The sequence below is a fragment of the Ursus maritimus genome, unplaced genomic scaffold, assembly GCF_017311325.1.
Source record: "Ursus maritimus isolate PB19 unplaced genomic scaffold, ASM1731132v1 scaffold_3, whole genome shotgun sequence".
NCBI classification, from domain to species: domain Eukaryota; kingdom Metazoa; phylum Chordata; class Mammalia; order Carnivora; family Ursidae; genus Ursus; species Ursus maritimus.
The window spans coordinates 21,193,723-21,219,216 of record NW_024425563.1 but is presented as its reverse complement, the minus strand read 5'-3'; the positions used below and the strand labels follow the sequence as shown (position 1 = coordinate 21,219,216).

The following is a 25,494-nucleotide window of genomic DNA, read 5'->3' as shown; positions in this document are numbered from 1 at the left end:
AGGAGGCCGGCGGGCGGGGCGGGGGGGCGCGGGGCGGCGGGGAGCGGGCGCCCCCGCCGCCACTGCCCAGCGCCGCGGCCGCGCCTCCGCCGCTCCGGGCGCCGCCGGCCGCGCGCCCCGGCAGGCCAGGGGCGGGAGGGCAGAGGGCGCCACCCTGTTTACAGCCCTCGCTCAGGGCCAGGGACCCCGCCCGGAAACTGTCTCCCGGGAGAGAGCCGTGAAGTGCGCACCCACCCGCACCCGGGACGCCGGCCCAGCGGGGAAGGCGCCCGACTCCGGTCGCCGCTCGGAATAAAACCATCGCCACGGCTCCGGGGTCGGGCCCGCGCGAGTCTCCGCTCCTCCGCGGCCCACTGCCACGGGTGTTTCGTGTCCGCCCGACACGACCAGCAGCACTTCACCCCATCTCTCTGCTCCAAAGCTTCCGCAGACCACCCTCACGTGGCCGCCGCCTCCCAGCCAGGCGGTCCCCGGCGACAAGGGCTGCGGACCCTCGTGCACTTCGGGACCCGGCGCCGGTTCCCACCCCGTGGGACGCCACCCCTGTCGGACCACCCAGCCCGCATTCCGCCCGGGGCCGGGGGAGGGGGTTGGCCACGAGCTGTCAGATGCCTAGTTTTCCACATGACGAAGCTCACCCTCACCCTTAAACATCCCCACTCACCCTTCAGCCTAGCTTCGAGCTGAATCAGTGTTTAAAACGGGAGGAGTGGGGTGTTACGTCTTGATTTTCTCCCTAATTTGCAAAAAAAAAAATTAAGACGCAGCTCTGTCCATCCACGTCGTCCCACCAAACGCAAGACTTTACAAAATAGAAATGCCCACACACACCTGCTACGCAACCAGCCCCTGAAACCTGAAGACCACCCACCCTGCCTGCGGAACCTCGCGCCTGGGGTGGGGTGGGGTGGTGAGCTGAGACAGTCCAGTCCCCTAAAGTAAGGGAGTGAGAGGGGCACGCACCCCCTCACCCTCCCGGGACGCTCTCCCGTTCCCCAACCCGAGAGCAATGCAGGCATCCTCCGTCCCTCCCAGCGAAAAGAAGGTGGTAGCTAAAGGCCTGAGTGCCAGGGGTGTTTTTCCCTTTCAGAACCCAGACGCGCGCGTCCTCCGGAGGACCCTCCCCGCCGCCTGATTTCTGGGTGGACAGCAAAGGTGGGGTGGTAGGTGGGAGAAACCGGCGAGTGCTCTCCGGATTCGGATGTTGGTCTCGCGGAGTGAAGAGGTGGGATCTCGAAATGGAAACAGTCTCCCCCTCCTCCCTCCTCCTCCTCCTCCTCCTCTTCTGTTTACCTCAAGTTTGAATTTTATCTGCGCAACATTAGCTGGAATGCGGACATTGAAAACACACACACACACACACACACACACACACTCTCTCTCTCTCTCTCTCAACCCGGCAGCAGCTCCGGAGGAGCCATGTGGCATCAAGCCACCTCAAAGGGGAAAAAGTGCTCTTAGCAACACAAACATGGCGAAATCGCCTCGGCATTCCCGGCCAACGCCACAACCCCTACCTTCCCTCGCCCGGCTTCCGAACATCCCGGCCGTGACCTGCGGCCCCTTCCGGGGGGAGGCCCGGGGCCCCGGGGAGTCCGAGGGTGGGACCGCCGGGCGTGCGAAAGAGGAAATAACAGAGTCCACAGTGGAAATGTTTCTGCTGGACCATCCGACCCAGCCGCCTCGCCAGCAGCGAGGGGACGCCTCTTTCACCTCGAGAGGGCTCAACGGAGAACAAAATTCCCACCCCGAAGTCCTGCTGGGCCGGCTCTCCCCACCCTCCAGAACTTACCTTGGAGCGGAACGCACGCTGCCGCTTGAATCCCTTTCTCTTCCCTGCTTCTCGAGCGAGACGCGAGGAAGAAAATGATGCGCATGTCTATCTGTAGAGCATATTCTTCTAGAATTTCCCTTTGATCGTCACGAGGAGCGATGGAGGCTCCGGAGACAGGTGCGGTGGTGGCCGAGGCTGCCGGCTAAAAGTTGTTCTCTCCGCGGTGGGCGGCGGGGGCCCCGGGCCGGGGCTGAGGACCCCGTCTCCCTGCCCCCCGGCGTCGCCCACTTCTCGCTGCGTGCGGCTCGGCTGCAGGGGAGGTGGCGTAGTTTCTCTTCCTCCCACCTCTTCTCACTCACTTGTTTTTGTAGCCGTGGGCTCCCCTAATGCTTTCCTCTCCACAATGTTGTTTCATTATATCATGTCCATCATGTGACACCGGAGAGGCCTCTCTATGGAAACTTAAAGGGGCTCCCACGTGACTGCAGCAGCAACAACAGCAGCCGCGGCAGGAGTGGNGGCTGCGGCCGCAGCGTTCCTACCACCACCCACCGGGAGCCCCTCGCAGCATCCCGAAGGGGCTTCTGGAGCTGCAGAAGCCCAGATAAGGGAGCCACAGCATCCGGGAGCTGTGGCGTCTGTGCGTGCGTGTAGCCTTTGCTCGTTACATAGGAAAGCGAACAGAAGGCGCGTCCTTAAATCCTTTCCTACAGTCGCAAAACCCACGCTCTGCTAAAATGACATTTCGTGGCTCCTACTTTATTTTCCCCAAGAGCGATGAGTTTTCTACCGGGGCTGATTAATTTTTACAAAGTCAAAAAGAAAAACCGGATTTCTCTCTGCGAGTTCAGCCAGCTCTCGGGTAGAACAGAAATGACAATAATAACAGAAATAGAATCAGGCATTTGATACATAATTACCATCACCACCAGCTTTAAAGCTTTCTGGAATTACATTCCTCCGGTAACTGTTGATGATGCTTGCAGGAGGCTAAATGCAATGCAGTTTTTCTCTTCCGCAGCTATATTAGGGCTTTGTTGCTGACAACAGTAAAAACTTGTTTGTGTCAGGAAGTGAGGTACGAAGATATGACCTGGAAGGTACAGACAAAACCAAAGTGGCAGTTTTTGCATTACTTTTCTGACCACATTCTTTCAAATGGTGAGAAGCAGCTGGTTTGCTGTAAAATGGGTAGCGTGTTTTGGTGGGAAATAAAATAATCACAAAAACACATGTTTCCCTTAATCATACTGTACATGCTAGACACTAGAAATTATATATATGTATGTGTGTATGTGTGAGTATAGAGAGAAAGAAAGAGCAGGTGCATTTTTAGGATAGTTTCAGCACTCTGAAAGACTTATTCAAGTCCAGTGTTGTGTGGAAACTGTAACATCAGTTTTGAGTGCCCTCCGTATTACTGAATCACAACCCCTGTAAGTGCTTATGTCTTAAATCCCAAATCTCTGCCTTAAGGTTTTTGTGGACCATGGAGATTTTAAGCTGTAAAGCTAAGCTAAGCAGCTATTTCTATGCTTTACTTCATGCTTTTCCATTTATAAGGAAAACTCCCTGTGTGTACTGGCGGAATTATGAAAAACTTCTCAGGAAACTGAAGGGTGGGATGGAAGCTCATCCTTTCCTTTGGCTTTGCCTCGACTCTCTCTCTTTCCACCTCATCAGTTTATCTCATCAGCCATGATGAATGATCTCCACTACATCCCTTCTAATGCCCCCAATTTGTACCTTCCTATCTAACGCCTCATTCTTCCATCCTTTTCCCTTTTTGTGCCCTTGCCTCCCAATTCAGCCCCCATGCTGCCTGGGCCGCCCCCATGCTGCCTGGGCCTCCCCCAGTACTCCCTCCCAGTCCTCCTTGCCCTGCAGCTCCCCCCACCCCCCTTCCCAGCTCCATCTCCCTTCTCAGCAACTCTCCCTCCTTACCTCTCTTTGACCTCCTTTATTCTCCTTCACAGCCTGGCCCTTGACTTCTCGGCCTCTTCTTTCCCTTCTTTACCTGCAATGTCCTGCCCCTACTGGGGTCTCCTTCGCACCCTTCTCTCGGGTCCCGTCCCTTCAGACGCCAAACCCCAGCATTCCTCAACGGCTCGGCCTGGTCGGCTTTAGCCCGATTTTGTTCCCGTGCCCCTGGGCTGGGAAACAAGTGTGCGGTGCAAAGTGGGGGCAAGAATCCCCCTCGGCGGTGGCCCCTGCCTCGCCCCCCTCCGCCCCTCCCGAGTCCCGGTTGCGGCGCTTCCTGGGCGGATGGTTGGGACTCGCTGCAGCAGCTGCGGTTCTGCTGTGTCATGCAAGAAGGAGGCGGCGGCGGCGCCGGCCGGAGCTGGAGGGGGAGGAGGGGAGGAACCTGATCTCTCCGGTAGCGAAGGGCTGGAGGCAAACACCGAGCTCCCCCAGAGCCGCCCGGGAGCAGGGAGGGCACCGCTACCCCGAGGGGCCCTCCCCGCGGGGCAGATGGTAAGTGGGGCGGCGCAGGTGGTCGCCTTGGGAAGGGAGCGCGCAGGGGGGGTTAGGTGGGGAGGCGGGGAGAACTAGGAGTCACCCGGCCAAACTGAAGGAGCCCAGTGTCTAGTCGAAAGGGACCCAGGCCATCATAGGGATGACCAGCCAAACGCAGCAATAATTACCATTCTAATAACGCCCCGCAGCTGACCCAGGCTACAAAGAAGAGTTGTGCATCCCGAACCCAGGACAGAGCTAGAGCAATGATTCAGGGTTTGAGAACCATCGTCCCATCAGGCTTGGCGCTTTAGGGTACAGTTGAGTAGCAAAAGTCAGCATACACCATATTCCTATAGCCCGGCTGCGCTTTATGGGTTGTCTTGTTTAAAACTAAGGAAGGGGATGGAAACCTGCCCAACCTCACTTTAGCCACGGAAATAACGCTCTTGGCCAGTGGCCTCGGACAAACAGCCTCTGGTGCAATTAAACAATCAATAGGAAAAATAGCTTCATTCCCCCTCACCACCCTCCTTCCTCAATCTCCTTCAACCAGGATAATTTATTCTGCATAAAGGGGAAAGGTACCTGTGTGTTACATTCCTTCCCACCCTACTCCCCCACCCCCCAGCCTCTGCCCCACACAAACTGCCCACGCCACTATTCGCCCCACTTTCAGACTGTGTTGGACGTTGCAGGAGGGGACTGCCTTAAACTCTCAACCATTTCCCCTCCATTGCCCTTTACCCACGGGGGATTCAGAAACAGAGAACCGAGAGCAGTGAATGTGGGGACTGGTTGGACACAGACGAACATGACTTCTTTGACCTGAGAACAATTCTCAGGACAACTTTTTTTTTTTTTAATTCCTTCCCATTTTGCTCCTGGAAATTTCAAAGCACTTTCTGAAATATCGTTTCTTTCTTCTTCTTCTTTTTTTTAATGTCAGTCATACATTTAGAAGTAAGGGGTTGGCGGGATTAACTGAAAGGCTAATGACGGTCTCAAAAGCACATGCTGTTGCTAGGGAACTCAAGCTCATCCTGCTCCCTAACCACTAGCATGTTCAGTGGAAATCAAACTTCTCAGGGTGTTATTAAAATGAGTGGCACTTGGTTAAAGGCGTTCTTCCTTGCTTTGTAGCATCCTGGATTGTTATCGATTGCCTCACACCCACATATCTTGTTTTCCTAATTTGATTTCTGTATTTGCGTCACTGCCAGGGACACGCAGACTAGACCAGTCAGGTTCACTTCCTGTTTCTCAGAACTGTTTTATATTTGGTCTCCGTGCGCTAGCTGGTAAAACATTGTCAAACTGATCCTCTTGGAAAGAAATCTGTGCTTTCCGTGAAAACAAATTATCCCAATTAAATTCTGATTCCCATGGAAAACGTCATCATTTGAGGAATAAATTAGATTGCCAGTTGCCATTTGAGAAAGCCATTCTTGAAATGTAAAGCCTAGAAAATCCATCCTCTTTATTTCTTTTACCCAGAATCCTCATTCCTCAGCGTTAGAACGAAAACAAACTCAAGCAGAGAGTAGATTTAAGTATGATATTTCTAAAATGAAGCTCAAAAAATACACATTGAAGCTGGGGAAATCATTTAGACTAAATAAGGCATGGCATTGAATGGAATCCAGGCCCCGGGAGCAGAAGTAAGCTTGGGTTAGCATTGGGGTGCTCAGAGAACAGAGCGTCATTACAGGGCTACCCTACAAATAGGAACGTATTGCTCTATGTACTAATTGTCTCTTTACCAATTTCACCTGGACAAGACAGCCTTGCTGTCATTTTTAAGGTCCTTCCTTTTTATGACAAGAATACCACAAAGAGGGGCACCTGGGTGGCTCAGTCGTTAAGCGTCTGCCTTCAGCTCAGGGTGTGATCCCAGGGTCCTGGGATCGAGCCCCACATCAGGCTCCCTGCTCCACTGGGAACCTGCTTCTTCCTCTCCCACTCCCCCTGCTTGTGTTCCTTCTCTCTCTGGCTGTCTCTCTCTGTCAAATAAACAAATAATCCTTTAAAAAAAAAAAAAGAACACTACAAAGACAATATCATAAAAATAAGCTCTATATAAACTGTTAGGTGGGTTCTGATGTAGATAATTTGTTTAGATAGAAAATAAAAGGGTGCATGGAGGAAAGATCAGTCGACTAAAAGACAGGAAATTTGCTCCTACTTGTCCTCTAGACTGGATGACCTTGGGCAAGCATTATAGGTCTCCTCGCCAGTTTCCTCAGAGAAGCTTAATGAAAGTGCTGGAGTGAAGATCTCTGAGGTTCCTTCCACTATAAAGTTCTGTGATTACATTGAAGTCACTACATAAAAATGTCAATTTTAGCTGGATTTGCAATGTTAAATTTTAACACTGAAACTTGAACGCTTATCCATAGAGACCTTGGAGGAAATGATAATGGGAAGTGATTTGCTGTTGATACATTATTTTTTAGTGCCAGTTGCCAGACAATCAAAATAAAATCAACTTTCTTCCCAATGTACTTACTCTCTGCTTCCTTGGTGGTGTTGTAAAAGCAACAGGATAAGAGGTAGAAAGGATATAAAAGTATATGGAAAGATCTTTCGGTCATTTTAGATTTAGTTAACCCAAGTACTTTGATGAACAAAACCGGGGAGTGATGAGGAAGAGCTCTACAAGAAAAAGATAGTCAACAGAATCCTCAGGGAGCTAATAATCTATTTGTCTATATTTTAATTAGTGATAGGCAAAAATACATCTAGCACAGATTTCCAAATTTTACAGGTTGAAGATGTTAAGAAGTAGCATGAGGAAATGTGAGATTTGTGCCACAGAGAAAAGAGCTAACTGTGAAACCCAACTCTGCCACTTCATTTATTTGTTACTGAGTGCCTGCTATGTGCCAGGCACTCTGCTGGGCACTGGGAATACAAAAATGAATAGGACAGGCTGCTCTAAAGGACTTTATAGGATAGCAAGGGGACAGATGAGTACATGGTTGATCACACAACAGTGAGATGATATGAACAGGGAGCTTATTAGAGGGGTACCTAACCCTGACTGAGTTTAGTTAGGGTCCCTTACTAGAGAAGATGAGTTTGGAAATGAGTCTGGAAGGATAAGTAGAAGTAATCCAGACAAGTGGGCAAGTTAAAGAGAAATGTATTCTAGGCAAAGAAAGTAGTATGTGTAAAGTCCTGGTAAAAGTTGTGCCCAGAGAGTTGAAGGTGATAGACAGTGCCCAGCAAGTGGTAGATTCTCAGTAAATGCATTGTTTGAATATGTGGCAGAAGTTCTAAAGGACATACCAGAAAGATCAACAAGTTCTTGTATTGGGAAAGGTCTTGCATGCCTTCCTAAGAGGTTTCAACGTATCCTAAGGCCAATGGAGAGTCACTGATAAATTTTAAGGAGCATAGTGAAGTGATCAAATATCCATTTTAGAAAGAAGTTCACTCTAGTTTGGAGAATTTATTAGTGTGATTAACACTGTGAGCAGAGAGACTAGTTAGGAGGTTGTGTTAGTATTACAGGAAAAAAATGATGGACATATGAATATAGACAGCAAGAATAAAAATGGAGAAAAGGGAAAGATTCAGGAAATATTAAAGACAGACTCAACTGAATTTTATTATTGATCACATCTGCAAGATTAAGGAATAAGAGACTTATGGAATGGGAGGATCGTGGAACCATTTGCTAAAATGGGGACTTCAAGAAGAATAGTAGGTTGAGGAGGGAAGGTAAGTAGTTTGATTTTAAAAGTGTTGAGTTTGAAATGTCCATGAAGATATCAAAGTGAAGCTGTCTACACGTAATTGAACAGGACAGTCTAGAACTCAAGACAGAGATCTACGCTGAGGACATCAGAATAGGTGATAGCTCATAGAAGTAGATGGAATCCCCAAGAGAAAAGATATAGAGTAAAAGGAGAAGAGGACCTGCTCTGGAACGTATGTAAATGCCAGCATTTAAAAGGTGAGGCAAAGAAAAAGAGGACACAACACTACAGGGGAAGAATATTCATAGAGGTGAGGAGGACCAGAGACAAGTAGTTTTAGAGGAGCCAAGGGAGGAAATGTCAACAGTATTAAATGCTAGAGAAAGGTCAAGAAAAATGAGGACTTGGATTTCCAGACAAGGAGGTCATTGTGTTTGGCAAGAAGGAGTTTATTGGGATAATGGGCATAGGAGCAGATTACATTGGATTAACGAGTGGATGGGAGTAGAGGAAGTAGATAGAAGTAGTTGTTTTGGGTAAGAAGGATGACAGGGCAAGCAGGGAAGGAAAATAAAGGTAGTGGGAAGAGTAAAATCATGGTCTGTGCGGTGAAGTCTGCATAAGGAAATAAGGCAATAATACAGTAATCTGCAATTCTTCATTCTTGCAGCCTTCTCCTTCAGACAAATGTCATCACCGCACACCAGTTCCTCAGGCCAAAAAGCATATAGATACTCGTGGTTCTTCTCTTTTCCTCAGTTCTCATGTCCAGTCCGTGAAGAATTCGGGTCAACTCTACCTCCACAACATTTCCAAAATCTGTCTCTTTCGATCTCCACTGCCACCACCTAATACAAATACCATCTTCTGGTCTCCGGTAATAGCGTTTTAATTGGCTTCCCTGCTGCTACTCTTTTCCCTATTCTTCACAACTACAGTGACATAAATCACATCATATCGCTTCTCTTCTTAGAATCCTTCCATGTCTTCTGATTGTGCTTGGAATAGAGTCTAGACTCCTTTGCTGGCCTGTGAAGCCTTACGGGCTATCCCAGACCACCCCTTCGATCTCATCTCCCATCTCTGTCCTCTGATTTCAATCACAATGGCCTTTTTTCTACTCCTCAAGCACAACGGGTTTGCTATTATTTTAAAGTTCTCAGCTCACATATTTCCTTTTCCTGGAACACTCTTATGGTCATTCCAATCTGTTTAAATGTCACCTCCTCAAAGAGGCCCTTCCTGACCACCATGATGAAAGTGTCCTTCTCTGTCTACCTTTCCAACCATCCTATGTATTTTTTTCATAGAAGCAAAACTTCATTACTACTTGGGGTTTATTTTGCTTATGGGTGATAACCCCTTTGAAATGTAAAGCCCATGAGGATTTCTGGCATATCATAGACACTTAAAAATATTCGTTGGATGTTTACAGAAGGAAAAAGAGAGGATTAATAATTATTAGAAATTAAAGGCATCAAGGATAAGAGCCTCATGTAGCTGAGGGATGATCCACCAGTGATGATGGATTACTATGCTTTTAAGATTCCGGAAGTGGACGACTTACTAGCTGTGTGACCCTGGACATTCACATTCTCTGAGTTTCACTTTGTGGTTTATAACACATGCCTCAAAGGACTATTAGTAAAATCAAATGAAATAATACAGGTATATGTGCGAGACAGTCTTGTCAAGCTACTTTTGGGAAGTCAGGACTTCTGCAAATCAATTCATAACCTCTACATGTGAGCTCTTCATGTGGACTCCCCTAATGGAGTTAACATTCGGTGCTTACTTATTATTAGAAAAAATATTGGCTGGGGGCATCTGCGTGACTCAGTTGGTTAAAGTGTCTGATTCTGTTTTTTTCTTTTAAATAATAATTTTTTATTATGTTAGTCACCATACAGTACATCCTCAGTTTTTGATGTAGCGTTCCATGAAAGTGTCTGATTCTTGATCTCTGTTCAGGTCATGATCTCGGGGTTGTGAGATCGAGCCCCGCGTTAGGCTCTGTGCTGCTTAAGATGCTCTCTCTCCTTCTCTCTCTCTGTCCACCCCTTTCACTCACTTAAAAAAAAAAATTGGCTGAAGTGTGGCTTTGAAAAAATACTAGGATACTTGAAAGAATGTGGAAATTAGATTATTTAAGAAGAAATGAAAACACTCCTATAAATCAAAAGAAAAATATCAAAAATCTTGGAAAATTGAGTAAAGGGATAACAAATAGAGTACCGTCAAAGAATCTTTAAAATCTGTAAACAATACTCTCCCTTTCCCTTAACAAGAGGTATGCAAATTACAACTGCAATGAGGTGTTATTTTTTTTACCAGGTTGACACAAATCAAAAAGTTTAGTTGTATACTTGGCCAGGTTGGGAAGCAGGCACTTGTTTACATTGTCAGTAGGAGTAAAAGTTGGTACAACCTCTATGGAGAGCAACCTGGCAGTACTTACCTAATTTTTAAATGTACAAAGCCTTTGACCTAACAATTCCACTTTTCTGTATTTGTCCAGTAGATTTACTCACACACATCTTGAAGGATAACTATTGTAGGCTCTTCAGTGAAGCATTAATTAAAGTAGTTAAAGACTAAAAACAGCTAAAATGTCCATCGATTGAGAAGTGGTTAAATAAATCACGGTACATTATATGAGTGAGTGGTAGGCAGCTGTTAAAAATTGTGAGGTAGTTCTAGGTAGACTGATGTGGAAAGACCTTCACAATATATTATTAAATAAAACAAAATCAAATTGAAAAACAACATCTATTTTGTTAGCATTGTGGGGTTTTTATTTTAAGACTTTACTTTTTTTTTTTTTTTTTTTGCCGGAAAGATATTATCCGTGAGAAGATAAAAGAGAGCAGGTCAAGAGCAGATGTGGAGAGGCCAGTTGGGAATATATTATTTCAGATTCATGTGAGAGATGATGGTTTCCCAGACTACATTGGTAGCATGCACAGGAAGAAAAATGACCACAGTCAAGACTTATTTTAAAGAACTTGATGATTGAATGGAAATGGTGGGTTGTGGAGAGGGAGGTAGTGTCATGATTGACTGGAGAGTCTTTGCAAGATCTGAAGCATGAGCGTAGGTGTCAGTTTCCGAGATGGAGAATCCTGGGATGGTAACAGGATTGTAGGGAAGATCAAAGTTCTGTGAGAGTAGAGATGTCTACTACAGACTTCTGATATGGGTCTAAAGCTCAGAAGAGCTGCTGGGACTGGATTTATAATTTGGGAGAAGATTGCCTAAGGACAGTAAATAGAATTTTTTTTAAAAAAAGAGAGCAGACCCAGGACTATATTCTGATGATTTAGAGATTGGATAGAAAGAAAGAGCTGGAAATAGAGATTGAGAATCAGAAACCAAAAAAATAAAACCAGGAGACTATGGGACCAAAGAAACTGAGAGAAGAATATGTCAGGGAAGATCAAGTCATATTAAATGCTGCCAAAAGGTCCAGGAAGTTCACTTTAACTTGTTTCTCTCATAAATCCTTGTCCTGTGCCTCACTCATAATAAATGATCAATAAACTTTTGTTAAATTGGAAAGAAAGACAAAAAGAGAGAGAGAGAAAGAGGCAGAGATACAGAAAGGTAATAGAATATATCTTTGGGTCTCAAAAAATAAATGCATAAGCATATTCCCTTGAACTTTACTGCAAACCGAGCTTGATCTCAGGAAACATAAGGAAGTTCTCCCTTGGTTCTGCTCTTGACCCATCACATTGATTGAGTTCTCACAGTGCCATGCTGTTGTGATGTTAAGCGCCTCCCAAACACATTTTGATAAGTAATATTCACCTGTGTCTGGTCATTCTGAGTCATTTTTGTCTTTATTTAGGTCCTGGGTGATGACAAAAAGAGCAATTTGCTTTTCCTCGTCTATCTCACTCCATCATACCACCTTGCATCAGTTGATGGAGTCTGGAGAATCCATTTCGGGGCCACTGCAGTTCTGTAATACACTGTAACCACTCACAAGGATGCTCAGCCCCAGTTTCCCATCAAAGGGAAAGATGACTTTTAGCAGGAAGAGCTGTATCACCTCTTAGAGAAACCACCAGCTTCTCAGTCTGCGTTTGCTTCCGTAGAAAGGTGCTACTGCTCTCAGGAGAGAATGTAGAGAATATCGAAGGAGAAAAGGTTTTGACTTTGTCTTGAGAACGTGGAAACCTTCCACCTAGCAAAAGAGGACCTTTCGGTCCAGTGTCCTTGAATTTAAGAAACTAAAGTAACAGATGGAGTTTAAACAACATTTAAAACATTATGACATCCTGTATTATTTAGTTAGACCGGGAGTTGGCAAAAACTTTTTCTGTAAAGGGCCAGGTGGGAAATAAATTTTAAGCTTTGTGGGCCATACAGTTTCTGCCCTAACTACTCAACCCTGCCGTTGTAGTGTGAAAGCCACCATAGATAATATGTAAATGAATGAGCATGGCTGGGTTTCAATTAAACTTTATTTATGGATCCTGAGGTTTGAATTTCATATAATTTGCACATGTTACAAAATATCATTTTTTAAAAAAATCTTACTCAGCTACTTAAAAATGTGGAAACCATTCTTAGCTCACAGGACATACAAAAACAAGGGGTGCGCTGGATTTGGCTTATGGACAGTAGCTTGGCAACCTCTGATTTAGACAAATACAAAGATCATGTCATGAGAAAGATTTTCAGATTCGGACTTCTGAAGAAAGTAATGTTTTATGTACACCCCTTTATTTTAACTACTCAAATGTATTTGAACATACAAACACATTTACCTACATCTGACTTATTTGGGAATAACATACGTCTTCTTAGTTCAGTATTGATTTAAGACTTTGCCCTTTCTCTTCCTTGTAATGAACGAATGTGCATGAATGTAATATTTTTATAAAGCAAACTGAAGAAGTCTTACTACTTGACTATAAATACCCAAACCAAGAGAGGACATAGTAATTCTAATCACATTTTTAAACTCTATTAATTCATTCATTAAGTACTTATTAGTGATCTGTTTCTTACATAGTGCAGTATTGAGTCTTACAGAATTTGAGATAAAAGTAGAAGATAGAAGATAGGTGGATAAGTAGGTAGATACTTAGGTAGATGAAAAATCTAGTGGCTGATAGGTGTCAGTAAGGATTGTTTGGATGTATCACAGTATAAATGAACTCAATGTAGTCACTTTAGCAACACATCGGTCGTTAGACAAAACTTAAGTTTAAATCCAAGTTCTTTTGTGTCCCAGATGTGTGACCTTGGGCTGATTACATAAACCATATAAGCCTCAGTTTCCTCTTTTTAAAATGGGAACAAGAATACCTGCCTCTCAAGGATGTTGTAGGAATTAAATAGAGAGTGCAAGGTAAATCAGCTAATGTGGTATCTGGTACATGGTAAATGATCAGTAAATGGTAGCAATAGTTGTATTACACCAATATGAAGCTATATAATTTGTTCAAAAGAAGCACACTATCAAAGGCAAAGCAGAGGAGCCTTGTGAGTTGAGAACTTATGAACACAAATAGAAACCCACAGACCGAGGGTTAATGCCTGGTAGAGAAGATTTGGGTGAAAATAAAAGCAGAAGTGACATTGTCACTGGAGCATACATAAAGCAGCTGGTCAGTTGTCTTTGCCTTCCCTGGTGACCCGCTGCTGGCTTGTCTAAGGAGCTCCACCTATACAGGTCGAGCGCCCTGAACTCCCGATACTTACACACCCTTCTGACTGGGGACAAAGTGTCCCATCAGTATCAGCCCCAGCATCTCGCTTCCTTCCAGTCTGGTCCGCCGTGAGCCTTAGACACCTGTAGATCCCTCCTGTTCTGCCTTCTGCTCCTGTGTTTGTCCAATTCTAGGCTTCCAGCTTGACCCCCACACCTTCAGTTTCTGGTCATTTGGTGTTGCATCCCAGTCTTCCTGTAGATTTGGGACCCCTTCCTGAACCCTGGTCCTCTTTACCATGACTCTGACATTTGTTTAGCATATCCCTGACCAGTCCTCTTCCCTCGAGGGCTGTATTCTGCCGCCCACACCCCCGCTTGCAATCTCCTTAAACTATGGTACACATTGGCCTTACCCTTCATGCTGGACTGCCTAGTATTAATAGCTTCTTGAACTTTACCTTGGTAGGAGACACCAGCCTTGAAGAGCCTCGCTGCCCTAATCCAAGCCAGCTTCTGTACTCACAGCCCATGCCCGGGGGAGTTCTCCTCACCCCAGTCTTGGCTTATGCTCTCTCTCCACTGGCCGTGTGTTGTCAGGCCTTGTGATCCTGTTATGGCAACATTAATAATGCTTTCCCAATACAGATGACACAGTTATTGGCACGGGGGCATGATGCAGGGGTAATGAAGAACTTCAACATCCATTGGCAAGCTCATTCTGCTGAAAAGAGCATCAAATACATTGGCACGACTTAAATCTAAACTAATTGCTTATTGAAGAGGTACTATCCTATGCTTAATTCTCACCAGCTAAGAAGAATGTGTTGCTGAAGTGGAAGTGGCATACGACTTAACGTTAGTGACCAAAGCATCCTTGAACTTGTAATAGCCAGAGAAGGCAATTCTGCACTGCTAACCTGACACAAAGAAGACTTGAGCAAGTTCACAGAAAAGATGGACACAGCTCTCTCTGGCCAGGAACTAGGAAAGAACTTGAAAGAGAACAATAGTGACTTAAAATTTAAATATTTATAAAACCGGGGCACCTGGGTGGCTCAGTCAGTTGAGCATCTGACTCTTATTTACGGCTCAGGTCATGGTCTCAGGGTTGTGAGATCGAGCCCTGTGTCGGGCTCTGCACTCAGCTTGGGGTCTGCTCGGGATTCTCTCTCTCCCTCTTCCCCTCCACCCTGCTTCCACGTGCGTGCTCTCTCTCTCTCTCAATAAATAATAAATAAATAAAATCTTTAAATTTTTATAAAACCCGTGATTTCAATGAAGAAAAGGGAGCATCTAAAAAAGATCAATGTGGGTGCTCAAGAAGTGTTTTGATAAGCTCATACGTTTGAAAGACATGTGCAGAAGGCAGGAGTGGGGCCTTGTTCCAAGGAAGGGCTCAGGCCTGTGAAAATACTGCAAGAGGAATGTCCAGAAACAACTGGGGTCTGCAAAAAGTACTGAAGACAACTAATGGATTTTTGCTTGCTTTTTGCTTATGTTTATAGAAAGAACAATAGTGAATACAGGGTAGTGCTATTGAATGGGGCAGACCATCTAATACTCACAGCTAAAAAACACAGTCCTTCGCTACAGTATTTCCCAGATCACGAGGTACAAACTTTTTCCCCTCACATTTTTAATATTTCCAGAATGAGGATGTATCCTCAATATATATGTTTAATGTGGTAGGGTTTGAGGGGAGGGCTCTAAAAACAGTAATTAAATGGTGGTGCATCATGGAATAAATTGGTCTTAGAATAGAATTTTTATTTTTTTTAAGACTTGTTTCTTTATTTTGGAGAGAGAGAGAGCGCGCGAGCATGTGTGTGAGCAGGGGGTAGCGTACAGGGAGAGGGAGAAAATCTCAAGCAGATTCACCCTTGAACGGGGAGCCCAATGTGGGGCTCAACCCCACAACTCTGCAATCATGACCTGAGCTGAAATCAAGAGTCAGATGCTTTACTGACTGAGCCACCCAGGTGCCCCTAGAATAGAATTTTTTAAATGGCATTTTATTCACTTAGCTCTGCTGGTATCAATCACACTCAGCAGATGAGGGGTCCACTTTGTGTTCTGGAAGGTGCTGCCAGTGGGCACCAAAGGTAGGAAAGATCAGAAAGCAGTTTGGAGGGCCGCATTCAGAAGTGTGTTGCCCCATGGAGGGTAGCAGAGGAGGGCTGGTAAGCACTAATGAGGAATAAAAGCGTCAAAAATGTTAAGAGATGGGACCGAGACAAGACAGGAAAACCATAGTGAAAACCTCCAAGAAGGAAGAAAGAGAGACACTGCTGGCCCGTAGAAGTTAAGTCCCCGGACAGGCACATCACAAGAGGGAAAAGGGATGATGTCTTAGCTTGAGCTGTCATAATAAATACCATAGACTGGTGACTTGAAAAACATTTATTTCTCATAGTTCTGGAGGCTAAGAAGTCCAAGATCAAGGCACCAGCAGATGAGGTATCTGGTGAGAGGCCATGCGTTCCCCACTTTACTGATAACCACCTTCTTGTGTACCTACACACAGAGAGAGATCATCTCTTTTGTGTCTTTCCTTATAAGACCACTAATCCCATACATGGGGACTGATAGATGATGGCTTGCCCTGGGCAGGACATCTAGAGCTATGACCAGCTCATAGTAGGTGGGCACTCCTGTGTCTTGCCGCTTCTGAATCACTGCTGTGCTCGACTTAAAGCTCCCATGCACCAGGGTCTAACTTAGAAGATGTTTAGGTTAAGATATAGATCTGCGCTCACAAACTAGGAAAAAACATTGCAAAGTCAGGATGCCTGGGTGGCTCAGTTGGTTAAGTGTCTGCCTTCTGCTCAGGTCATAATCCCAGGGTCCTGGGATCGAGCCCTGCTTCAGGTTTCCTGGGTCAATGGGAAGCCTGCTTTTCCCTCTGCCTGCCGCTTCCCATGCTTGTGCTCTTTGTGCTCTTTCTATCTCTCTCTCTCTCTCTGACAAATAAATAAATAAATAAATAAATAAATAAATAAATAAATAAATAAAATCTTTTTTAAAAAAAGTACATCGCAAAGTGATAGACGTAAAACCCTGAGTTAAAAGAAAAAAGAAAAAAAGACGAGGAATGGCCCAAATAAATAACCACATAACAATGTAGCCAACAGACAGTGATTCTACCAGAATAAATTGCAGAAGAGTTGAGATGTGATCTATTTCCACTGGGTCTATGGAACCCATATTAAAGAAGAATTTCATAGAACCTATAGATCATTCTGCCATGAAGGAAATGTTTCCAACCATGTATGATTAGACCTTTAGAAACTGTGATGCACCAAGGTGGTCCCTATGCAGTTTGAATGTAAAGAGTTTAGCACCTGGGGGAGGGACAGTGTCTTTTCATGATTTTTAACTCTTGGTTTCTACCATGTTAATAGTGATAAAACACATGAATTTTTAAATGGCAGAAAATTTCTCATTTTCTATTAAAAACAATAATCTTGACACTCAAAAATATAGTCCTTACCTTACTTGTCTTCTCAAGTGCGTCCCCCTTTCCCAGCTGCTGCTTCCTTTGGGACATCCATGTAGTCCTGGGAAAGCTGACTCCACCTCTATCTCCAGGAGGTAGGGTGTGTGTTCCAGACTAAGCCAGTCAATGAATAATCAATGAATTTCATTTTCTTTGCCCCAGTGACTGCTTCAGGTAGGGGCATGTGACCTAAGTCAGTGCAATGAAAGAGAATATCAGGACTTTTGCTAGAAATGCCAGAACAAAGATAATTTGCTTCAGGAGGTAAATGTGGAGCTTTTAACCCTGGGAGGCCTTGGCCGCCATCTTGGGACCACAAGGAGAGAGTCTATCAAGAATGGAGCTATCACCAGGGATTAAAGCAAATAAATGAAAAGGGAACCTTCAGGTACTCTTTGCATTGTGTGAGCCACCCGGGAAACATGACCCTGAAGCCTTTGAACTTTTCACTTGTGGGAGCCAATAAATAATATTTTTTGTTTAAACCAATTTGAGCTAAATTTTCTATTTCTTGAAACCAAAGACTTCTTTTGATTCAAAAGAATGAGTAAACATGGCTAAGAAGGAATGGAATACATTTCAGATAGGTTAAGGAGTTAAATGTGAGAAACGGCCCATACAAAAGAAGTTGTATGTGTTGAAAAGATGAAAATGGTGTAAGCATTTCTTTTCTTTTTAAGATTTTATTTATTTATTTGAGTTGGAACAAGAGAGAGAGCACACGAGTGTGGGGAAGGAGCAAAGGGAGAGGGAGAAGCAGGCTCTCCACTGAGCGGGGAGCCGGAAACGGGACACTATCCCAAGACCCTGGGATCATGACCTGAGCCGAAAGCAGATATTTAACTGACTGAACCACCCAGGTGCCCCAAGCATTTCTTGACCTCTACATGGTAAAGGCCGTTATGAGCAAAGAAGTAAAGGCTTATGGTTTATAAAAGAAAAATATTTATAGATTTGACTACTTAAATCTTTTTAATTTGTGTAAAAACAGTACCACAAGCAAAATAAAGAGATAAATGAGAGATTCTAAAACTTTTGCACTATATATACAAATATAAATAAATATATATGACAAAGAGTAGTGTCCCTAATATATAGAGACCTCTTGCAAACTTTTAAGAAGAATACATCTCAAAAGAATGGGTAAAGAACATGAGAAGGCAGAGAAAAAAGGAATTCAACTGGTCAATTAAGATGAAAGCAGTCCAATGTTACTAGTAATTAGAGAGACACAGATCAAGGTAAAACTAGATGTCTTTGTGCCTAGCAAATCGTCAAGAACTTTAAAATGATATTTTGCCTGGCTAAATAAAGATGCAGGGAAATAAGCACCATCATACAATATTGGGCATGGAAACTGGTTCGAGCATTCTAGACAGCAATTTGGCATTATGAATCTAAAACCCTAACATATGCAAACCATATAACATAGTCATTTCATTTAAAAGTTTTAAATATTTAACACATTATTTACCTGGAGGTTTCTAAGTGGTAATAATAACTCTATCACTTAATATGTGCAAGGATCTATGAAGAAGGACTTTCCATTTCTTATCTCAGTTCATCTTTTCCAACACCCAGAAACACAAGCACTGCTATCATCCCCATTTTACAGATGAGGAAACCAAGGCTCAGGATGGTTCATGAATGTGCTTCTGATGAGACGATGAGTAAGTAGTGGAGCTGGGATTCAGTCATAGAAAGTCTGGTTTCAGAGCCCTCATGCTTTACTATTATACTAAAGTATTCTTTTGGCCCTCGGCTTGTATTCTGCTCAATTTATTTTTTTTCTTTTAAAAGGAAGATTTATTAATCTTGAGTTACAACTTAAAAGGCATACTTTTGCTAAGAATACAAAGCTGAGAAAATGGAAGAGAAAGAAGGCAAGAAAACCAACATTTATTCAGTCCTTATGCCATGTTGGACTGTGCTACCCTCCTTGAAGCCACAGAACCACTTTGCAATGTAGTTATGATTATCCTTATTTTCACTGATAAGTTGAGACAAAGAGATCATGACATGACCAAGATCACTGAGCTACATAGCAAAACCAGAATTCCAATTTACATCTGCTTGACCCCCAAGCCCTTGCTCTTTTTACTCCTGGCTAACAAAACCAAATGTAAAAAGACAATATTTAGTGGGGAAAAAAATAAACTTCTGCAATTGGCTTTAAAAAGTCAATTGTATAAATAAGAATTGGGAGACCTATTTTATTAACATTTCAAGTGCAAAAGATCTCAGGATTTGGGTTGACTGTGAAGTACAATGAGTGAGAAGTGAGACTGTCAGAACACTCCTACAGTCTCAGATGGCATTAACAGAAAAACCATGTCCTGGAAAGGGACAAGAATGTTCCAACTGGTTTGTACACTGCTTATACCAGATAATGAAAATTGAGATTAATTCTGAGTGCCACATTTTAAAAGGACAGACAGCAATGGATGCCCAGGGGGGAGCAGCCAGCTGGTAACAAAATATATACATACATCTATGCAAGTATACATATGTAAAGATTGGATTATTTCACAAAATTCAATGAGAAGACCCAGGAGGTAGCTGAAAGCCACCCTCAGTTAGCTGAAGGGCAGCTATAGGGAAGAAATTCTTATATTGTGTGTGACTCCAGAGCACAGGGAGCTGTGGTTGGAAGGAGGCAGATTTGGGCCAGTTAATGAAAAATCAAAACATGACCATATCTTGCATATCTGTTTAGGCACTAAAATGCCAAGCACAGTGCTTTAGACATAGCAGGCACTCCACATATATGCGTTGAACTGAATTGAATGTTCGATTGTTGCTCAAAAAGTCAGTGAGTTTGCCTTGTAGGGTAGTAACATGTGAACAGAAGCTAGCTGGCAACCTGTTGTAATAAAGACTCCATTCCATAAAAAGAAATTCCTACACCTTGCCCCACTCCACCTTTTTCCAGCCATTCCTTGCTTCCCTCCCAGCCAAACTTCAGAGGAGTCTTTACTTCATCCATTGCAGCTTGACTTCTAACTCTCCCGAACATGTGCTTTTCAGATCTAATCACCAAACATAATCCTCTCACTCATCTTACGCCAGGGAGAACTGCTGGTCGTTTCCTCCCGGAAGGGCTCTTCTCTCTTTACTTACAGACCTCCCCTGGTCCATTCAAACACTACCTTTCTGTTCCTCCTCAGCCTCCTTCCCATGGCTCTTTCTCCCCTGAGAGCTGCCTGCACACTTTTTCTTTCAGCTTCTCCCTGTGTTCTCTCCCCAGGATATCCCATCCATTCTCAAGACTTAGCCAACATTGGACACTGACTTCTGAACCTACACACTCTGTCCAAACCTCTTTCCTGCTCTGCAGCCCTGTCTCATTGGCCACTGGTATCCCACAATCACTGCAAACTTAATATGCTACTCATCGTCCCCACCACACGTGCTCTCCTTCCCCCATTTAGCTTAGTTAATGTCATTACACTTCAACCTTGGCCTCTCTCCCCTGCTCCTAAACTCCTATCTAATCAATAACCATGTCCTCAATGCTACTTCTAAATCTCCCTTGGATTTGTCACTACTTTTCATCCCACTGCTGCTATGGTGATTCAGACCTTAATCCCTTCCTTAGACTATTACAGGGGCCTTCTAATTGGCTTTCTAGGCTCCAGTCTCCCCTTATTCTAACACAGCCTTCATCTTGCCAACCAAAGTTTTATTTATTTTTTTAAATGTGAATGATCGCATTTCTCCCCTATTTAAGAGCCTCTGATAATTGCTTATTGTCTTCGGTATAAAGTCCAAATTCCTAACCTAGATCAAGCTTCTTCTTGATAAGGCTACAACCCACCTTGTCATAGTCATTTTCAGCTCACACCAGACTTTCCTCTTTTCTCTGACCACAATTTGCCTTTTCACAACTTTGTACTCTTTTTCTTCTTATTCCATTGGGAAAATGCCACTCCTCTCCCCTTGGCCAACCCATCTCCTCCTTCAGTGCCTGACCCAAACTTCAGCATCTCTAGGGAAAAAAAAAAAAATCTCTTTTAGTTTCCAAGTCAGATATCAGAGCAAGAGATACGGTATTTAAAGCAATGGACTAGGGGTGCCTGGCTGGCTCACTTGGTGGACCATGTGACTCTTGATCTTGGGGTTGTGAGTTCAAGCCCCACGTTGGGTGTGGAGATGACTTAAAAATAAAATCTTTAACAAATAAATAGATAAAATAAAGCAATGGATTGGATGGGTAATTATAGAGAAGTAAGCCCAAGGGAGCTTCCAGCATGCAGAAATCAGGAAGGACCCAGCAAAAGAGAATGAGAAGGAATACACGATGATGTAGGAGGAAAGTCAGGATGATGTGATGGAAGTCAAGTAAAGAAAATATTTCCACAAGAAGGGAGTGATCATCTGTGCCAAGAAGCTGCTAAGAGGACAGTAAGGTAGGATGGACAATTGACCCTTAGATTGGACAACCTAGAAGTCATTGTGACCCTCTCGTGTGTGTTTTCAGTAGAGTAATGGAAACAAAGGGCTGATTGAACTGGCTTCAAGAGATAGAAATGAGGAAGTAGATGTTTGTTGAATGGGTAAAGTATTGGATGAATGAAGAAATGATGTCTTAGAGAGGATTCCATAATTGGTCAGGAACCAAAATAGATGAGTTATTTTGAACTCTCTGAGTCTCTGAAAATTTTCCAAATAGAAACAAGGATGCAATTGCATGAGGCAAAGCTTTTCTTAAGTGACAAGGGAATTCAGAGTAGGATTATCTAAGCAGTAGAGTTATTCTGGGGAAGGTTCTATGTGCGTTCTGTAGTGATCCCATTTTATCAACTGCTGACCCAGTTCACAAAGACCTCTGTTCAGGACTTCTCAGAGGCTTCGGGAAAGAGCAGTCCCTGTAGGCACTTGGGTGTAGCATACTCAGAGACCCTTTCCAAACACTTCTTGCTAGCGTGTGGAGTTGCTATAAGAAGCCTGTAAGGCCAGCTGTCATTACTTTGGAGGCTGGGCTCTACCACGTCTGAATGATTAGAAAGAGGTGAGCAGGAAAAACCTGACTCCTCCAACACAGTGCAGTGAAAATGCTGTTTTTGGAAATACTTCTATATAAAATTTTAATACTGAAATAATAATGGATAGGGGCTAAGTGATCACCTACATTTGAGGAGGAGGTAGGCTGTTCTTACCTGCCCCCCCCCCAGAGTATAATAGTAATGAAATATGGTGAATACAGACTTTGGGTACACCAGACCCAAGCTTTGATTCTGTGACGTTCCTCACGTAGTCAGAGTCTTAAAAGGCGCTTTGGTATCGATCCCGTGTGGAACGTGTTTTTACTTCCATGACTGAGGACAAATAACCTAGGACCATATATTTCCCTTTACAGAATTGTCTGTGGTGAAGTCCAGGACTTGGATTGTGAAATAGAACCCTCCATAGAATATTTGAAGGACCTCCTGTCATATCACGTGTCCCGTAGTTCCCCAAATGCATAGTGTGCTCTTATTTGCCTGTCCGTACCTTTGCCCATGCTGTGCCCTCTACGAGGAATACCCCAATCCCTTTTTCCTGGCATGCTGAGTGCTAGGAGCACCTTCTCTAGGAGGCCTTCCTCATCCTCTCAGACACAAACCGATCCCCTCTCTATGCTCCCCAAACCATTTTCATGTGTCATTCCATCACCACACCTACTGCATTGAACTACAGTTGTTTACTTCCCTGGCTGTTAACCCTCACTGGGCTGTGAGTCGATCCTAAAGCCAGTGATTGGGTCTTCTTCCTATTTTTATTCTTTGCATCTAGAATAGTGCTTCTGCATTTTGGGCACAGACTCACTGTTTTGAATGGATGTATGAATGCTTGAGGGCATTAATGAATGAATGAGTGAATGAATACATGAAAAGATCAGAAAAACTGGTATCCCTCAAAAGGAAGCTAATAAAAGCATAAAAGTGCCAGTGACTTTACATATATGCACAATTTGTGCAGGTAAGAGTACTTTTGAAATCCTGCTGAGATGACAAGATCATTACAACATAATGCGTATGAAGAAGAGAGATTACAATCGACTAGTAATATGTCTAGCACAAGTTGGTGAGAACTGTGCTGATTGAAAGCAGAGTTGTGTAGTGAAATCGATTGTTTTTGATCCAGATTTGAGAGAGAGGTTTGATCTGTAGGACACATGAACATTTTGGCGTTTGTTATTTGGTTTAAGCAAGATACTTTCCATCTTAAAATGTAAGGCATGGTACACCTTAATAAACACGTTTATCTAAAGCAGGGCTTCATTGTAAAGAAAGAAAGAAGGGGAAGGAAGGAAGGAAGGAAGGAAGGAAGGAAGGAAGGAAGGAAGGAAGGAAGGAAGGGAAAAGAAAAATAAACCAGCTTTTATACCTCTAAAATGGAAGTTACATGTTACATTGAACTAGTCGTTTTATCCCAACATGCCTTGGTTTCTTTCACGCATACTTTGTAAAATGATAATAGCCCTTATTAGTATTTACATTATAAAAGTGGTGTTACTGTAAATTAGTATAAAATGGGTTATGATGTCTTCCCTGAAAGACATTCACTATACACAAATGAGGTATTATTATTTAGTTTTTCCTTTTCAATCTCGTTAAATGAAAATTAGATGAAAACTCGGCTTTAAAGCAATATCCGGTGGGTAAATGATTATTGACTGAAGTGAAATGAAAAAAAAAATCTTTGGCTGAAAACTCAGTGTAGCCAGTCTGTGCACAAGGCAAAAATATTGTATTTGCCCGTGATGTTCATCACTGTTTTTATCACCTCTCCGTGCTGTAATCACAAACTGAAGACAGTGAAGGCTTTCTGTTCAGTCATCAGTGAGCATTTTTGAGAATATGGACATTCTGGAATGATTACAATTTGGCAACATTGTTTCAACTAATCAAGACACAGAGCTAGTTTTGTTCTTGATTTGGGGCCTAAATGAACCTTGTCAAGCCTTTGCTTCCACTCCTGGATCTTAGGCTCAGGGATGGCTATGAACTGCAACCTTTTCAGGTTAGTTGCTGTCAACGCCTGTGTGTCCCCCTTCGCACCACCCAGGCCAGACCTTGTCTAGCTTCCTCTTGCAATACAACGTTATGATGGCAGGAGAGGGGTTGTGGAAATAAGATTTGAGGAATTGTTGTGCATGCTGGGAACTTCAGTTTGCGTCATGAAGGACTGCAAGAACACACTGGGAAGATTCGGGATAACACAGCCAGTGGGACGGACTCACTGTCCAGCATAACCGTGCCTGGCCTCTGTGTGTGCATAAGAGCTTCAGCCCATTTCCAATCCTTGTCCCTTGCTGTTGGACTGCCCTCGCCCCCGCTCCTCCCCTCACATCCCAACCCCTTACAGGGCTCATCCATTATGTATTGGCTCACCTTCACTCCCTAGGACCAACCTTCAGCGTTGTTGACAGTGGTGGTCATCTGTTTTCCACCTGACCCATGTCTTTTGGCTTCTGGATTTTGTTCTCAGAAAGGTCCTCTGCTTGGACAGCTGTCTGGCCAGCTGTGGGGCCAGCTGCCTGCTCCAGACTCCAAGGTGACCAAATTTCTCTTCTCTCCTAACTGGTCCCGATACATAAGCTATGGCAATAAGTGAATGATAATGATCATGTGACAACAGTATCTGACCAGATTTTTACCTGTGGTGGGCTGCTCAGAGAGGCCAGGTTACATCATGCACCACAGGGAGCCTGGGGTCCAGAAAGACTGTGCGCGCCTTTGAGGCCTCTCGAAGGATCGGGTGTACAGGAAGAGCTGGGTGCAGAGCAGAGAAGGCAGATTTGGTTTACCCTATTGTTTTAGCCACGTCCCGCCCTGGTAGTGGAACCACAGGCCCACACACAGGCCACATTTGCAAGCAAGAGTGTTGCTAGGTCGTCAGCTGAGCTGCAGGTGACTACAGATGGTGAGGAAACCTTCGTGGTGGCCCTCTCTCCTTCCCATTGGGAAGAAAATCAAGGGATTACATCTTCCATTTTTAAGGCAAACTTTTTGAAACAGTTGTGTTGACACTGTTCACTGGTTCTATTTGTTCCTCAATTCATGTGACGTGGCTTCTGCCTCCACCGGGCTGCTCTGCCCAACTGCTCAACTGTCTCCTTGGTGCTTACCGCATGACTGCTCCTCAGCCTTTGTCTTGATCTCTTGACAGCATTTGCCTCTGTTGACCACAGCCTACTTGTTGAAACCTGGTTTTCCTTTGTCCTCTGTGCTACCTCACAGCCTTGTTTCTCTCGTCTCCCTCTGATTGCTCCTTCTTACTCTTTTTTCTTTTTAAGGAAACTTCACCCATCCTTTAAGGTCAGTTTTCCTCTTGGGCTCTCTTGGGCCTTTTCTCTTCCCCGAAGCTCACTCAGGGTATCTCATTCACCAGTGTGGATTCTATTGTTGCCTGT

General features: G+C 44.1%; 1 protein-coding gene and 2 long non-coding RNA genes across 21 annotated transcripts in view; 1 reads left to right on the top strand and 2 right to left on the bottom strand.

Annotated features, from left to right (window-relative positions):
• The window catches only part of LOC121105805, a 222,099-nt gene extending 218,155 nt beyond the window's left edge, over window positions 1–3,944 (bottom strand). For 11 of the 14 annotated variants that reach the window (XR_005838501.1, XR_005838497.1, XR_005838488.1 and 8 more), the window contains exon 1: window positions 1,793–3,630. This is a non-coding gene — a long non-coding RNA (uncharacterized LOC121105805). Of the gene's footprint in view, window positions 1–1,517; window positions 3,631–3,718 lie in introns of those variants that run through there. The other 3 variants (XR_005838494.1, XR_005838499.1, XR_005838489.1) reach the window with 2 other exon arrangements.
• MKLN1 (muskelin 1) overlaps window positions 1–25,494 on the top strand; it is a 334,164-nt gene that overhangs the window by 8,621 nt on the left and 300,049 nt on the right. The window contains exon 1 of one of the 2 annotated variants that reach the window (XM_040643985.1): window positions 4,102–4,249. The exons of the other annotated variant lie outside the window; for it this stretch is intronic. The gene's annotated coding sequence lies outside the window, so the exon portion shown is untranslated. Of the gene's footprint in view, window positions 1–4,101; window positions 4,250–25,494 lie in introns of those variants that run through there. 2 annotated transcript variants of the gene reach the window in all.
• The window catches only part of LOC103682459, a 42,814-nt gene continuing 29,109 nt past the window's right edge, over window positions 11,790–25,494 (bottom strand). For 2 of the 5 annotated variants that reach the window (XR_573402.2, XR_005838505.1), the window contains exons 5-8: window positions 24,473–24,679; window positions 20,914–21,084; window positions 17,091–17,285; window positions 15,983–16,114 (exon numbers count right to left, since the gene is read on the bottom strand). This is a non-coding gene — a long non-coding RNA (uncharacterized LOC103682459). Of the gene's footprint in view, window positions 14,322–15,982; window positions 16,115–17,090; window positions 17,286–20,913; window positions 21,085–24,472; window positions 24,680–25,494 lie in introns of those variants that run through there. The other 3 variants (XR_005838504.1, XR_005838506.1, XR_573403.2) reach the window with 3 other exon arrangements.